The following is a 17,835-nucleotide window of genomic DNA, read 5'->3' as shown; positions in this document are numbered from 1 at the left end:
GCTTCAGAAGCCTGGGTGCCCAGAGCAGGAGGATGTGCTGTGACCTTGGGCTGGCCATGCCTCTCTGAACACAGGTGGGTGTAGAGGCTCTGAACACAGGTGGTCTTTAGAGCTCTGTGACTGGGGTGACCACGCAGCTTATTGCCCGGCCAGGACACGCTGCGAGTGAGACCAGGGCACTGTTCAGAGCTGGCCAGGACAGTGGACACAGGCCTGGCGCCTCACACTGGACTGGTGTCACTCCTCCAGCTTCGGCCGCCCACACGCTCCAGCAAACAGAACTCGAACGGCAGGTGAGGGCTTAGAATTGCTCCAGAACTATGCTCGCCTCTAAAACGGACAGTGTGCCATTCCTGAGAACCATACCGTAGAGCTGGAAGGAATCTTGAACATCTAATCATGTCCCTTTTTAACAGGAAGGCTGAACTTACCCACAGCTACCTAGTGGCAGAGTCAAGATGAGACCTTACTTCCCCAGAACCTCAGGGCACATGTTTATTCCCTGATGCTATTTTTAAAATGTCTTTCCACCCAGTGAGTCCTCCTCCACTCATTTGTCTGGTAAGTCGGTGTCCATTCATTTATTCATCCATTCGTCAGCCTTAAAATCGCAAACTCTTGTGGGCAGTTAAGCTCAGGACAGGATGACGGACAGAAAGAGCAGGGATGGCTCTCAGGGGATTGTCACAGTCACCTGTGAGTGGAATCCTAAATCAGGAGCAGGTTTTCCATCTGCTTTGGTTACAGCTTCCAGAGTGCATTTCAGAGCCACTCTCTGAAATGATGGGGAAGGGGAGGGGGTTCAGTTCAGTTCAGTCGCTCAGTCGAGTCTGACTCTTTGCGACACCATGGACTGCAACACGCCAGGCCTCCCCGTCCATCACCAACTCCTCGAGCTTGCCCAAACTCATGTCCATCGAGTCAGTGATGCCATCCAACCATCTCATCCTCTGTTGTCCCTTTCTCCTCCTGCCCTCATTCTTCCCCAGCATCAGGGTCTTTTCCAATGAGTCAGTTCTTCCCATCAGGTGGCCAAAGTATTGGAGTTTCAGTTTCAGCATCAGTCCTCCAATGAATATGCAGGACTCATTTCCTTTAGGATGGACTGGTTGGATCTCCTTGCAGTCCAAGGGACTCTCAAGAGTCTTCTCCAACACCACAGTTCAAAAGCATCAATTCTTCGACACTCAGCTTTCTTTATAGTTCAACTCTCACATCCATACTTGACCACTGGAAAAAGCATAGCGTTGACTACACAGACCTTTGTTGGCAAAGTAATGTCTCTGCTTTTTAATATGCTATCTAGATTGGTCATAGCTTTTCTTCCAAGGAACAAGCGTCTTTGAATTTCATGGCTACAGTCACCATCTGCAGTGATTTTGGAGCACAGAAAAATAAAGTCTGTCACTGTTTCCATTGTTTCCCCATCTATTTGCCATGAAGTGATGGGAATGGATGCCATGATCTTCATTTTTTGAATATTGAGTTTTAAGCCAGGTTTTCCACTCTCCTCTTTCACTTTCATCAAGAGGCTCTTTAGCTCCTCTTCACTTTCTGCCGTAAAGGTGGTGTCATCCGCATATCTGAGGTTATTGATATTTCTCCCGGCAATCTTGATTCCAGCTTGTGCTTCATCCAGTCCAACATCTCTCATGATGTACTCTGCATATAAGTTAAATAAGCAGGGTGACAATAGACAGCCTTGACGTACTCCTTTCCCAATTTGGAACCAGTCTGTTGTTTCATGTCCGGTTCTAACTGTTGCTTCTTGACCTGCCTACAGATTTCTCAGGGGAGGGGTTAGCAGTCAGGAATTTGAAAATCAAGGATTATTATTCCAACTTTTCAAAGATCATGTTTTAAAACTCTATGCCATGCTTCCCCAGTGGCTCATTGGTAAAGAATCCGCCTGTCAGTACAGGAGACACAGGTTCGATCCCTGGTCCGGGAAAACCCCACATGCTGCAGGGCAACTAAGCCCGTGCGCCGCAACTGTTGAGCCTGTGCTCCAGAGCCTGGGAGCCACAACACTGAGCTCACGTGCCTACAGTCTGTGCTCCACAAGAGAAGCCACTGCAGTGAGAAGCCCGTGCACTGCAGCTAGAGAGTAGCCTCTGCTTGCCAAAAAAGCCTGTGCAGCAATGAGGACTTGGCACAGCCAAAAATAAATAAAATTATATAAAAGACCCCAAACTGTATTCCAATTAGCGGTATGGGGGCTGGGCCCTGTGGCCTTCAGATCCACCCTTGCCTGAGGGCTTATAGAAGCCCGCAGGCAAACTCCATTCCTCTCTTTAAGACTGTGATCAATCCCTGGTTAAAGGCAGCAGTCCTAGGGAAACGCCACACTTGGAGTAAAGGACACCCTCCATCAGCGTGGCTAGGGACTGAGCAGCACAGCCTGAAAAATACCAGAGTCCGCTGCTCAGGTTCAGCTGCAAAACCTAAGATCCTCTCTTCCAGAGGACTGTGAGAGCAGACCCTGGGGGGCAGTGGCCCAGTGCTCACCGAGGGGCCCACCCAAGGTCTCCCCATAACCTGGCACATACCATTTGTCCCCTCGAACTCAGCCCCTGAGGGCTCTCCCTCCGACAAAGCTCTTCCAAGTTGGACCTGAAGCCGTTTCACCGCAGCTGGAGTGAGATGCCAGATGTGGGCCAGAAGAGGGTGCCACGACATGGCCTTAGGCACGTGCCCTCAGAGATCAGCAGGGTGGTCTGGTGGCCAGCTGCCAGCTCCATCGCTGAGGACAGCACGCCCTCACATCTCAGGCACACGCACACCCGCGCCTGCACACACACGCAGCCTGGAACCTTCCACCCCGCCATCCTGGTTGGCTCTGGGCCCGCCACTGAGCTGGTACGGTGAGAGCGGTGAGCACATGGCAGACGGGGGTTATTTTTAAACACCCTTGCTCAGAGGCAGCAGTGACCTCAAAGTAGGTTGTCTCTTTTTCCGGCATTTCAGTTGTATTGTAAAAGCATTTATTTGTAGAAATAGAGAATGCCAAGCTGCAAAAGCACACACGTTACACAAATAGCAGATGGCGTCTATTCCCAGGAGCAGCTGGGACACGCCCTTGGGGTCAAGGAGTCCACAGGCCGCCCCATCTTGAGAACGACCATCCCCAGGAAATATGCTCCTCCTGAGCCCCGGGGGCCCTGGGTGGACAGGGGGTCCTGAGGACAGGAAGGCGGCCCCAGGCCCTTCCAGGCAGGGGGAGCAGGGTCTGCTGGTGGGGTGGCACCTTCCACAACCCACCTGCAGCACCCTTGCTGCCTAGGAAAGCTGGGAGCATTTCTCATCTTCCCCAGGCCAAAGTGAATGCACTTTCCTCTGTCCATCAAAAGACAGGAGAGTAACAGGGGGAAGGGGAGGGTGGGATGAACAGGGAGAGTAGCACTGACATATATACCCCACCACATGCAAAACAGATAGCCAGTGGGAAGCTGCTGTAGAGCACAGGGAGCCCAGCTCAGGGCTCTGTGATGACCTCGAGGGGTGGGGCAGGGGGTGGGAGGGTTCATTAGGGAGGGGACATATGTACACAAACAGCTGATTCATTGTTGTACAGCAGAAAGGAACACAACAGTGTAAAGCAACTATACTCCAATTTAAAAATTAGTTAACTGATTTTTTTTAAAGACAGGAAAGAGGAAAAGGACTCAACTTCCATTCGGGGAGCCAAGAAATATGATGGACACCTGAAGGTTTGCATGGGTCCTCAGGAATTGGGTCTCTGAATAGTAATAATAATAATAATATAGCAGCATACTAATATACTATACTATTATATTATTAACATATTAAATAACATGAGGATGGTAATATATAAAATAAAATAATGATATCTTAATAGAATATTTAATACTATTATTAATAGATTATCATCACTTCAATGGACTGTTCTGAAAAATTGATTAGATCCTTGCATACATCGATGATATGGGATACTAGGAGTCCAAGACCCTCAGGGGCTTACAGGTTAGGAGAGAAAGATACACAAGCAGAGGATATCACTAACATACAGCAGAGGAGCCACGGAGGAGAGCAGGACAGAGGAGAGCACTCGGCCAGCCCAGGTGGAGGCACCGACAACCCACGGAGAAGGTTCCCGGCTGGTGCTTGTTGGCAGCCCCAGGTTACTGACAGGGTTAGAGGTCATGTAAACAAAGAGGTCTGGAACATGGAGAGTCCTCTGAAAATAGCCCCGAGGGTGTTCTCTTCTGAGCCTTGGCGTGCCTGCTGAAGCTCCCCTGGAGGACTCGGCTCAGTTCTCCCCGAGGAGAAGACCCCCACCCCCTGGCGTGTGCCCCCCACACGGCACACACTGCAGCCTCCTCACCTCTTCATGGCTCTCTTGTTTTCCACTGGACCAGGGGCCCCAGACAACCTGCCTGTCACCCCTGCGTCCCTGGTGCTGGGCAGTCACCAGCGGGTCATCGATACACGTGTCTGCAGAAAATGAGTGAGCGATGAACAGCAGTGGGGGAGGTTCACTAAGGAAGCCTGAGTTCCCCCAGACGGGGCACAGCCAGCACCCAGATCACTGCCCAACCCCAGCACGCCCAACCCTGGCTTTCAGACCCAGTGCCAAGCAAGAGTTTTTGCTTCCGGTGGCAATGTTAGGAGCTCAGGGAGATAAGCAATTTCTTAAGGTGATGGTTAGAGCTCTCCTCTGAAGCAGGAAACCCATGCGCCTAAAAAGCTCACTGGCCTCATTCCACACCAGGAAACCTTCAGCAGAGAGACCAAAGCCTTCACCTCAAGATAGACTTAAACTCAGTCTCTGCCATTCATCCCTGGGCCACCCACAAGCTTTGTTGCCACTTGGTTTTTTTTTTTTTCCCAGTTTCTCTGAGGAAGGAATGACTATATCCAGGTAACGTTTGTGAACTTTTGTGATACAAAATCGCAGCCTCATCTCAATTCTTCAGAGCTCTGCATTGGCATAAAAAGCCACGCAAGGATGACCATGCTGATGAGATGAGACGAGGAAAACCCTGGCGTCTCAAAGGAGTGTGCAAAAATGATCTGCTGCCACCACCACTCACGTCTCAGCAAGTGAAGCTTGCTTCTTTCCCATCATCAGATTTCCTTCTAACCCAGCCATCCAGGGCCTGCTTTAGGGAACCACAAACATAAGGAGGTAATAAAAGCTGCTATGAAAACCCAGTATTTATCCACAAAAGAGCAGTATCTCCCTTTTACTCTAGTGGAATTTTAATTGAGCCAGGAACCTGGCATAGACTGTCAGTCTCCAAAATATGAACCTGAAGGGTCCTGGAAATGAGCCTTTTCTTTCCTTACAGAGATTAATTAAGTAAACTCTGATTCCAGCAATTTAATTCACTTGTCTCTTATTATTTGGTGACTTCTTGAGCATTATACTATAGATACAGTAAAGCCACCTGATGCAAAGAGCCAACTCACCGGAAAAGACCTTGATGCTAGGAAAGACTGAGGGCAGGAGGAGAAGCGGGCAACAGAGGACCAGATGGTTGGATGGCATCACTGACTCAATGGACATGAGTTTGAGCAAGCTCTGGAGATAGTAAAGGACAGGGAAGCCTGGTGTGCTGCAGTCCATGGGGTTGCAAAGAGTCAGACACGACTGAGAGACTGGACAACAACAAAGCCAGATCATGAATACAGAAATGTATGTGAAATGTACACTCCTTCATCCCCATAAAGAAGAGTCAATAAACATTTTTATTATACATATCTCTATAAATGACTGCATGCTTTCCTTTCAGAGATGGAGCTTGAATGATTCTCTGAGGATATTAATGATTCTCCTGTATGGATTGCAATGAGCATGTTTTTACTCCTGGAAAACTGAGAAAAGCCTTTTAACACCCATTACTTCGTGCCATTGGGACCCTCAAGATGAAGACAAAGAAGGGTTTAAAGACCATTTCCCCCCCAATCTTCACTTTATTGCTGTGCATTTGCTATCACATAAATAAGTTGTACATAAACATTTTCCTCTGTTTTGTTAATATTTATACCCATTATTCCTGTTTCGTGACATGATGCTTTGAGCAGCCGATGTTCAGTAATAGGGGTACTATGAAGGAAACACGATAGACAGAGCCTACCATTCTGAGTCCTGGAGCCAGTGTTCAAATCCCAGCTCTGGCCTTCCTGGTCGTGCACCGCTCAGAGCCCCTCTCTGCTCTGTGCAATGTGGAGGCGATGCTTTCCCTGTAGATCTGTCCTTGGGCATGGATACACCACTGGGCATGTAGTGGGGTCAGTTCATAGTGACAGTCACTTATCTTCATGACTATTCCACCCTCTCTGGGCTGTTCCCCTTTAACCACCTCTGTGATTTCACACTAAGCACGATGCTGGCTGTCAGGGGTTACGTGTGAGCTTCCTCACTCCTCCTTCTCACCTCCAGATTTCACACTAATTGAGAAGTAGACACAGATCCCAGAGGAAATTAACACACAATATTCACTTAATTGCTCTCATGGTCACACTGGAGAATGCAGTGTACACTGGGTGTGAGGTGGGTTCTCCTTCTGTCAGCCTCTCCCTCGCGGTCCAGACCCCGAGACTGATGTGCTGAGAGAGTGGGGTCAGCACTCCCTCCCCCAGCCGTGGAGAACCTGCAACTCTCCTCTGACCCCAAGGAGCAGGAAAAACTAGGACTCAGACAGCCGAGCCATGGTTACATTCAACACAAAGAAGGCTGAGCACTGAAGAATTGATGCTTTCGAACCATGGTGCTGGAGAAGACTCTTGAGAGTCCCTTGGACAGCACAGAGATCCAACCAGTCCACCCTAAAGGAAATCAACCCTGAATATTCATTGGAAATACTGAAGCTTGAGCTCCAACACTTTGGCCATCTGATGTGAAGAGCTGACTCATTGGAAAAGACCCTGATGTTGGGAAAGATTGAGGGTAGGAGGAGAAGAGGGCAACAGAACATGGGATGGTTGGATGGCATCATCAACACAATGGACATGAGTCTGAGCAGACTCTGGGAGATAGTGAAGGACAGGGAAGCCTGGCGTGCTGCAGTCCATGGGGTTGCAAAGAGTCAGACAAGATTGAGCGACTGAATAACAACATCTAATCGTTTAGAAACAGAGATCAAAGAATGTCATAGTTTCACACTCTCTCCTGGGGGAGGGAGAGTAGGGAGGGAAAAGGAAGCAAACAAAAGACATTCCTTAATTCTTCCCCAGTGAGGCAAGCAGTACTGGGAACACACCTGTGTTATAGTCCAAGGAGGAGGGGAAAGAATGATCGGAACAAAAACATATTTGAAGAAATTCTGGCCACTGTCTTAGTCTTTTCTGAAGGAACATGTTATCACAAAGCCCTTCTGCGTGACCACCAGACCCTTTCCAGCTCCAGTGCGGATGGTCACACTTCTGAAACCTAGGATGTCTGTGTCTGGCTCCCCTGTAGGTGTAACTCCCAGCACCCTGGTCCAGCCTTTGCTGCCATCTCAACAGATCTAATGGGGTGCTGGGTGCCCTGAAGGCCACTGGTAACAACTGGCTGGCTCTGGTGCCCAGCAAGCCAGAGGTTCCCAGTGATGGCCCCACCCACAGCCTCTGATGAGGAAGGGCGCGTGGCACCCCCGCTCCATCCTTTGTGTGCCCACTGGGGTGACTGGTTTTCTCCTGGTAATCGATGGTCCAGGCACATCTTTCCCAGGGCAGCTGGGCACACCTAAGGCTTATCATCAGTGAGCCACGGGCCCCAGGAGGCAGGAAGCTTCAGTTTGAAGCACATTTTTTTTCTCTCTTATTTTGAGTAGTTCTGTGCTTTTCCAGCAAAAGCATGTCATCTGGCTCGGGACAAAATCCAATCTTCAGCCAGTCTGCTTTCTCCTTTAAGCAAGTTGTTCTCAATTCCCTCCAGATGGATAATTTATTACTGTGTCTTGCAGGGCCCTGCTCTTAATTGCCAAGTTTATTCCCCCTTAAGCATCACAGGCTCTCTGGCCTGGCTGTGTGTGGGTGCTGGATCACAGAGTCCAGAGAAAGGCCAGTACTGAGGTCGGCTTCTCCAGTGATGACAACTCCATCCACAGCAGCAAAAGCCCATTAAATAAGCCCGTCCGTATTGCCCTTCTGTCATGTATCTTTATTGCACAAAGGAAATTCATGGAGAAGCCGTCCAGAGCTCACCCATCGTCAGGCTTTGGTGGCTGAGCCTGTGTTTACCTTGCGGTCGAGCGCATGGACCAGATCATTCACATTCACCTTTTCAGATGGAAGAGTAAAGTCACAGGAGGGATAAAGACTTATCTCCAAATGATATAATCTGTTAAAGATGTCGTTTCTATCTCCCATCTTTGGCAAGCCACCAACAACTCTGTGATCAGCTTCCATAATTCATTCGTTTATTCGATTCCTCCTAATACAAGGTCCCAAAATAGACTGTCTTTTTGTCTTGACTGTGGCGTATTTTTACCAAGAGGAACCAGGGGAGCGTCTCGGTGCCTTGGAGAATTATTAACGGGAGGACAGGCCTGTTGACAGGCTTCACTAGTGGCTCAGATGGTAAAGAATCTGCCTGCAATGCAGGAGACCTCAGTTGGAGAGATCCAGGTTCGACAAACACTGCCTGGAGAAGAAGCAGAAAGGGACTTCTGGATTCTAAAAGAAAGAGGGATTCAAGTCTCCATTCAGTCACAGGACACCAGCTGCTGATTATTGAAGCTCAAACCCAGGGGGAGGAGATGATAAAAAATTATTGTAAAATACCAAGTTTTAATGTTGTTCTGAAACAAGGAAATCACGGAACAAATCTATGACTTTCTTTGAATTTCTAAGAAATGCAGAAAATTTGTCTCTCACCATCTCTCAGAATTCAATTTTCCTTAAAGGTTTAATACACATACCAGTCTGCTGGGCACAGTGATCACAGGATGGTTTTCCTGTGTCCAGGATTAAACGCCAGCCACAGGAGGCTCTGTCCTTGGTGCTTACCCAGCCTGGATGAATCCGGGCTGGTCCATGAGAAACACAAAGGGTCATGTCAAGACCCTGGGTGGGGACCATCCGGGGCCCGGGCGCTGGTCCCCACTTGGCCTTTACTTGTGTGAACTTGGATGCATCACTGAGTGTCTCTAAGGCCTCATCACTCCCAACTGCAGTGGGCAGAATACTCCCTCAGGGGAGACAGGATTGAATGAGGCGACACTCGATGAAGAAAGCAAGGCACCCACAATCACGGCACCCTGGGATTCCTCTGTGGTTATTACTGCTTCCATCTGGGGCGTTTGTCTCTGAAGATTCAGGGTTTTCTATATGATTCTTTAGCTCACTTATCCTTTCACAAGTGATGTCTTGACAGTATGTTTGGTGATTTAAAAATGATTTTTTTCTAAAAGGAATTAAGACAGGAGGGGAAAGGAGTCAGAAAGGGAAGACCTGTGGCCCCAGGTACTGGAAAGTCATATTTTACGAGTTCGTATTCTCGTTCAGAAAACTAAGATCATGGCATCCAGTCCCATCACTTCATGGCAAATAGATGGGGAAACAATGGAAACAGTGACAGACTTTATTTGCGGGGGCTTCAAAATCACTGAAGATGGTGACTGCAGCCATGAAATTCAGACTCTTGCTCCTTGGAAGAAAAGCTATGACCAACCTAGACAACATATTAACAAGCAGAGACATTACTTTGCCAACAAAGGTCTGTGTAGGCAAAGCTATGGTTTTTCCAGCAGTCATGTATGGATGTGAGAGTTGGACTACAAAGAAAACTGAGCACCGAAGAATTGATGCTTTTGAACTGTGGTGTTGGAGAAGACTCTTGAGAGTCCCTTGGACTGCAAGGAGATCCAACCAGTCCATCCTAAAGGAAATGAGTCCTGAATATTCATTGAAGGACTGATGCTGAAGCTGAAACTCCAATACTTTGGCCACCTGATGGGAAGAACTGACTCATTGGAAAAGACCCTGATGTTGGGAAAGATTGAGGGCAGGAGGAGAAGGGAATGACAGAGGATGAGATGGTTGGATGGCATTACCGACTCGATGGACATGAGTTTGAGCAAGCTCCAGGAGTTGGTGATGGACAGGGAAGCCCGGCATGCTGTAGTCTATGGGGTCTAAAAGAGTCGGACACAACTAGGTGACTGAACTGACTGATTCTCATTCCACCCCTTGTTGGCTGTGTGACTTTAGGCAAGATACCTAACTGTTCTGGGCTGTTTTTCAACCTATACAATCATGATTCTAATGTTACGTACTTAATAGGGTGATGGACAGGGAGGCCTGGCGTGCTGCACTTCGTGGGGTGGCAAACAGTTGGACATGACTGAACAACTGGGCTGAGATTTAAACAGAATGGTGTATATAAAGCTCTCAGCACAGTATCTGACTTTTACAGTAAGATCACCTAATCTATGCACATCTATGGCCTTAATAAAGATTTGATGAATAGGTAAATTCATAAAGTAGTAAATAGAAAATTCCCTGGCTGTCCAGTGGTTTAAGACCCTTCACTTCCACTGCAGGGGGCACAGGTTCAATCTATGGTGAGGGAACTAAGATCCTGTATGCCCCATGGTGCAGCCAAAAAAATGATAAATAAATGAAATAGTAAATAAAAAACCAAAATGGAGGAAATTAAAGACTGAATTCCTGAGACTTCCCTGGTGGTCCAGTGGTTAGAAGTCTCCCTTTCAGTGCAGGGGATGCAGGTCTGATCCCTGGTCATGGAAGATGACCACGGGATCCCACACCCCTGGGGGCTATTGAGCCCGTGCACCACAACTAGAGAGAAGCTCTGGCACCAAGAGGAAAGATCCCACATGCTGCAACTAAGAGCCTATGCAGCCAAAAATAAATATTTTTTAAAAGAGTTATTAAAAAAAAAAAAAAAGGAATGGATTCCTTCTAAAAGTCTTCTCTGAATCCCAATAATGCAAATTTACAGGACAAGGATGTACTGACCTGGCCTCCGACAGCCTCTCAGGCCCTGTTGGCTGCCCTCCACCCTGTCTCCCCTCCACCCTGTCTCCCCTCCTCCATGTCTCCCCTAGCCCCTGGGTCACCCCTCCCCCAGGTCTCCCTTCCCCCAGGTCTCACCCCTCCCCCAGGTCTCCCCTCCTCCATGTCTCCCCCCTCCCCTAGGTCTCCCCTCCCCCAGGTCTCCCCTCCCCCAGGTCTCCCCTCCCCCAGGTCTCTCCCCTCCCCCAGGTCTCCCCTCCCCCAGGTCTCCCCTCCCCCAGGTCTCTGCCCTCCCCCATTCTCCCCCCTCCCCCATGTCTTCCCCCTTCCCCCCATCTCCCTTCCCCCTGTCTTCCCTCCCCCAGGTCTCCCCTCCTCCATGTCTCCCCTCTCCCCTAGGTCTCCCCTCCCCCAGGTCTCCCCTCCCCCAGGTCTCTCCCCTCCCCTTCCCCCCATCTCCCCTCCCCTGTCCCCCTCCCCCCCCCATCCAGCCTCACGGGACACACAGGCAGTTCTCACAATGCCCTGAGGCTCTGTGACATCAGCCCACAGCGCTGCTTTCCCTTTTCTCACTGACTACATCCTAATTCTTCAAGGCTCCATCCAGATGCCACCTCATCTGCAAATACTTCCTGAATCTTCCTGAGTCTAAGTGAATTATGCTTTAACACAGGCTAATAGGATTTTAGCGACGTCGTTACTGATGTTTTTTTCGCCAGCTTCGACATCTCCTTGTCAACTCCTGTTTCTCGGCAGTCCTGTGGGCCAGCGTCCTGGCTGTCCCAGATATCACATGAGCAGCAGCGCCCCCTGCCCACCCCCAGCACCAGGAGAGGCATGCCCACTCCTCCCAGGCCAGGGTTTCCTTCTGGGATCGATGCCCATGAAGCGTGGAGTAGGCGGGTATGTTCCTTCTCGGGGGCAGGATGAAGAGGCTGGGGTGGTTGGCTGAGATTCCTCCAGCCTGCAGGCTCAGTGACCCTTACAAATGAGCAGTGGACATCGGACACAATTCCATACCACAATTTTTAGCCTTCAAACACACCACAACGACAATATACCCTCAAGAGATGCTTGACTGTCCCCCTGGGATGTCCTGGCCAGGGAACCACAGCAGTTTCCAGGTTTATAAAGGTCTCTGGGACCTCCTGGTATGGCCTTCTCTCCCAAGTTCAGAGTCATCTTTGATAGGATCGTGGGCCTGAAAGGAAACTGTTTGCCCTAGAAGAGAGGCTGGGAAAGACAGCAGGCGGGTGACAGCCCGTGAGCGCTGAGCTGTCTGCAGCGCGCACATTTAGCGAGCATAGTGGGTTACAAGAGTTACCCTTTGTTCAGCAAAAAATGCATTCCATCTCCCGGCATCGTCCCCCACCTCCACACTACTCAAAAACTGTACCTGGGAATGATCAGTTTTTAATGTCTTTTGTAGAGAGAGAGCTCATGATTACGGTTCAGTCCTTTTTCACCCTGCAATTCTTTGTGGAATAAAATGCCATTTTATTATGCTGTGATACTGGTTATGATTACACGGGGCACTGAGAAGGAGACTGAGCTACAGACTGAAAGGCAATCTCACCATTTTTAGAGGTTCCATTATTCCAGGACCAAGTGCTGTTCTATCTTTCTAGTTAACATTCTGTGGCCGTTGCTTCAGACTAATTATAATTCATCCGATTACCTAGTTCTAACAGTCTAATTTTATCATTGTGTAATTAAGCTTCTTCTGGCAGCATGCTATTTATCCATAAAAGGAAAATATTTCTTTTCCCATTTTCAAAATTAGTTGAGCGAGACAAGGGAAGGGAGTCATATCCACCTAATTCTACACCTCTTCTAAGCAATGGTTTTTCGCATTGACCTAAAGAACTAAGAGGTTAGTCCAAGAGAAAACTTCTCAGGTATAAGATGTTTGGAGCATTTCTCCTAGAAAGATGGCAGTAAATCAGCCAATATTATTCGAACACTTTAATCATATTGTCACTGTTTAATCACTCAGGCATGTCCAACTCTTTACAACCCCATGGACTGTAGCCCTCCAGATTCTTCTGTCCATGGGATTTCCCAGGCAAGAAAACTGGAGTGGGTTGCCATTTCCTTCTCCAGGAGGTCTTCCCGACCCAGTGATTGAAACTGCATCTTCTGCTTGGCAGGCGGATTCTTTGCCATCGCACAAAGTGGGAAGCCCACTTTAATCATGCAGCTAAAGACCCAAAAGGAGGATGAACAAGGTTTCTTTAGCAGTCTGTCCTACATATCTGAGAAACTGAGGCTGCTCATGGCTTATACAGTATACAATATCCTGAGTGACTGAATTGTGGGTGGAAGGTACCCACAGGTGGCCATCAGGTGGCCAAAGTACTGGATCCTCAGCTTCAGCATCAGTCCTTCCAATGAATATTCAGGACTCATTTCCTTTAGGTTTGACTGGTTTGATCTCCTTGCTGTCCAAGAGGCTGTCAAGAGTCTTCTCCAACACCACAGTTCAAAAGCATCAATTCTTCAGCACTCAGCCTTCTTTATGTTCCAACTTTCACATCCATACTGGATGACTACTGGAAAAACCATAGCTTTGACCAGATGGACCTTTGTCAGCAAAGTGTATCTCTGCTTTTTAATATGCTGTCTAGGTTGGTCTTAGCTTTTCTTCCAAGGAGCAAGTGTCTTTCAATTTCATGGCTGCAGTCACCATCTGCAGTGATTTTGGAGCCCCCAAAAATAAAGTCTGACACTGTTTCCACTGGGAGCCTGGCAGTTGCCCAATTTCACCTTGAAAGCCAAGTCTCTTCGAAACAGACCTTTTTTGGAAAGTCTTGGTTTACAGAAATCCTTTTCTACCAGAAGGATTCTCTGGATGAAATGTGCCTTCAGTGACAGAGGGTGGAGTTATTTACAACTCAGCTTTTAGCAGGCAGTGGTTATCACTTTAGTGGACTTAGGCATGGACCTAGGCACTTGGCCACTGTACTCCATGATCTCCGAGTGGAAAATAAAAGCAGGGTCTGCCTGTCTTTCTCTTAAACTTTTTGCTCTGACATTCCAAGAAGTGTTTTAGAACAGCAGAAATGAGCTTCTTTTCCCAGCGTGACAAGAGTGACCTACAGCTCATTTTCTTTTACACTGTCCTTGTGAGCTATGCCCTGGGCACTGCCAGCCAGCTTACTCCAGGCTTTAAGTCACGTCACTGCAATGAACTGCCTGGGGCCTGGGGACACAGGGCCCCTCCCACCCTTGGGTTATTCCATTAGATGAAAAGGGACTTGGGAGGTGGCTTCCTTGGCTCTAGGACAAGGTAAACTAAATTCTCTGCCCCCTTTGCATCCTGCCAGCCTAGAGCTGACTCATTGGAAAAGACTCTGATCCTGGGAAAGATCGATGGCAGGAGAAGAAGGGGGCAACAGAGGATGAGATGGTTGGATGGCATCACTGACTCAATGGACATGAGCTTGAGCAACCTCCAGGAGGTTATGGAGGACAGGGAAGCCTGGCGTGCCGCACTCCATGGGGTCACAAAGAGTCAGACATGACTGAGCAACCGAGCAACAACAACAAGCCTAGGGAAGCCATCGAGGTGATCATCAGGGCAGCAGATCAGAGCTGGGGAAGTGCCTTATCAAAAGGGAACGTGTGGGCTATTTTATTTTTTGCTTGTATTTAAACATTTCCATAACCAGGAAGAAAATGTCACTGAGACCTAGCTCCTTTCTCTGGGCTTTGTGGAATGAGCCACAAGTGACCCACAGGAGCCGTTCTGTGCCAGAGCTTTGGAGATGTGGAAGCATGACAATAACCATGTTTAATAATAGCCTTAGCACTAGACCTCAGGGGATTCCCGGCAGCCTTGGTTACTCTGGTTCTTATTTTCCTTGCCCTGTATGGTCTTCAGTCACTTCTGAATGCGGAGAGACTTTTAGCTGGAAAATTTGGAGCTCTTATTTCAAACCTGCCACAAAAAATGTCCCCCACCCCCACCTTATAGCTGCGTATATAGTACAGCATCTGCAGATGGATGGGCTGTGTCTCAGCTCATGTGATGCTGCTTGCTGATTATTGTTTTCTCTCTTAATTGCTTGCAGTAATCTAACTCTAATGTGCTCACTAATAAGCACAGCTGAGAAGCACAGCTTAGAAATTTCATGGACTCCCCAGGTGGTGCTAGTGGTAAAGAACCCACCTGCCAAAGCAGGAGACAAAAGAGACGCAGGTTTGATCCCTGGGTCAGGCAGATCCTTGGAGGAGGGCATGGCAACCCACTCCAGTATTCCTGCCTGGGAAATCTCATGGACAGAGGAGCCTGGAGGGCTACAGTCCATGGGGTCAGTAAGAGTTGGATGCGGCTGAAGTAACTGACCCTTTGTTTATGAAAGAGGAGACTAAGGCTCAGAAAGACACAGCGCCACTTGCTTGGATTACACAACCACAAAGTGGGGCCAGAAGCCAGGCCTCCCCAGCTCCACATGTGCAAAGGTTCGCACTGTGGAACCTTCATCCTCAAGGAGGAATTGGCAAGTCCTGCTCTTGAACTGAGCTCTCACAAATATATGCACCAGATGTCTACTGCAGTATTAATTATAACAGTGAAAATCTGGAAGCAATCTAGATGGCCAACATGAAGAAAATTACAGAATGAATGGTGACATACTTAATAAATATTACCTAAATATTATACAATTATAATTCTATGTTGCATATTATAATTATATGTTATGCAAACATTACAAACCATTTTTGGAAATTATCTAACGATCTTGTAGAATACTTGAAGCATAATGTTGAATGAAAAAATACCAAGCTACAAAACTGAATACATATAATGTGGCAGTAATTTTGTTTCATATATACAGTAAAAGAGTAGAACACATCAAAGGGGGTTTTTTTGAGATGGTAGGATTATGAGCTATGTTTGCTCTCTTTCTGAAACCTTTCCACGATTTAGGATTTTCCACAATTTGCATGTCTTAATTAAGTGTATAATTAGAACAAATTTGTGGTGCTTTTAAGAGAAAAGATATCATCAAGCCTCAGCCACTTGAAAGAGATTTTTCTCAAACTGGGAGATGGCGATTACAGAGGATTATGAAGAAATTCCTAGAAGTGAGCGAGCTATTTGCACAATTGTTGTTGAATTATTAAATGGCAAAACCTGAGCCAAAGTGAAGAAGACAAGTCAGCACCTGGCGCTCTTACATTTCCTCCCATCCCTTCTTTCCACAAGCAATATCTGCGGAGGGCTCAGAAGGGCTGCTGTGAGCCTGAGCGGCTGTGTGTGTTGGCGGCTGCAATGAAGTAGAGTGTGGCTTCTCTCCGTGTGGTGTGAGTGTGTGTGTGTAAGTGATGTGAACCAGGCTACGCTGAGAGCCAGGAGATCTGCAACCCTCTACCCTTAAATTTCACTTTCCAGAAATAAAATTCAACCCACCTCATCTTTTCTGTATATAAAATAGAAGTTATTTGTTGACACCCAGTGCTTCAGAGGATATAACCACAAGATAGGAAATAATACCATTAATTTGAAATTCAATTGGCAGTAAGATTCAAGTGCCATACATTACTTAGCCTTTGATCCAGGAATCTTATCTCTGGGCCTTTACATGAAAGAAAAAAAAAATCAAGACGCAGAAATGGCTATATGCCTGGAGATATTCATCCCCAGGTTATTTCAACCGGTATAAAACTGGGAGCAACAAAGAGTTCCCCCAAAAAGGAGGATTTGTAATAAAACTAAAGCACATTTGGAATGCTATTATGGAGAAAATCATTACAAAGAAATGCTTGTGATGTAATACTTTAAAATCAGAACATTAAACCTATATATTATTTTGTCGTGAATATAATTATATAAGATAAATGCCAAAAGAAACTGCGAACTATTTTGTTAGAATGGTGGGATTTTGGATTACTTTCTATATTTTCCAATATTTAAAAAAAAACGATGACAATGGCTCCACTGGTTTTCTCGGGGAGTGTCTCCTGCTGGGCTTGATGGTTTCTAACCGCCAAGCACAGCGTCTGCAACACGCAGCCCTGGAAAGGGCCTCTCTGGAGCCAAGTTGCTGGAGTTCACATGCCTGGTTCTCCCACCTTCTGGCTGTGTGAACTTGGTGGTTTACTTGCACTGCTGTTTTCTCATCTGTAAAACGGAAGACCTTGAAAGGAAGTAAGCTTTGGAAACATTTTTAAAAATATTTATTTGGCTGCACCAGGTCTTAGTTTATGGCACACGGGATCTTCCAGTTATGGCTTGTGGGAATCAAGTTCCCTGACCAGGGATCAAGCCCCAGGACCCTGCCTTGGGAGCATGGAGTCTTAGCCACTGGATGACCAGAGAAGTCCCTGGAAAAGCATTTTGAATGGTTCACATCTCCCAGGGTAAACTGACGGGTAAAGTTTCCACCACAAACCTTCATGGAGAAGGTTTGCACTCAAAGCTGTGAGAGAGGCTGAAATCCAAGGTGCAGGAAAACTGCAAGTTGGGGTGAAATCCTAGTTGACACATTAGAGAAGCAGGTCCAAGGCTTCACCTACTCCAGGAAAAGGACTAGACCTTGCCAGAGAGCAGCAGAATGGACAAATTCTGAGGTAGCCCTGGGGTGGGGGCCTAACACTGATTTTTTTCACCTGTACCTGCATCCATCTATCTGGCGCCTTCCCAGGTGGCACTAGTGGTAAAGAATCTGCCTGCCAATGCAACAGATGCAAGAGATATGGATTGGATCCCTGGGTTAGGAAGATCCCTGGAGAAGGAAATGACAACCCATTCTCTAGTCTTGCCCGGAGAATCCCATGGACAGAGGAGCCTGGTGGGCTACAGTCCATGAGGCCGTAAAGAGTTGGACACAACTAAGCATGCATCTATCTGTCTGTAAACCTACCTATCCATCTATATCCATGTATTTTAAGCATTTGGAA

This window comes from Bos mutus, chromosome 12 (genome assembly GCF_027580195.1).
Source record: "Bos mutus isolate GX-2022 chromosome 12, NWIPB_WYAK_1.1, whole genome shotgun sequence".
Taxonomy (NCBI): Eukaryota; Metazoa; Chordata; class Mammalia; order Artiodactyla; family Bovidae; genus Bos; species Bos mutus.
Note: the sequence above shows the minus strand (reverse complement) of the source record.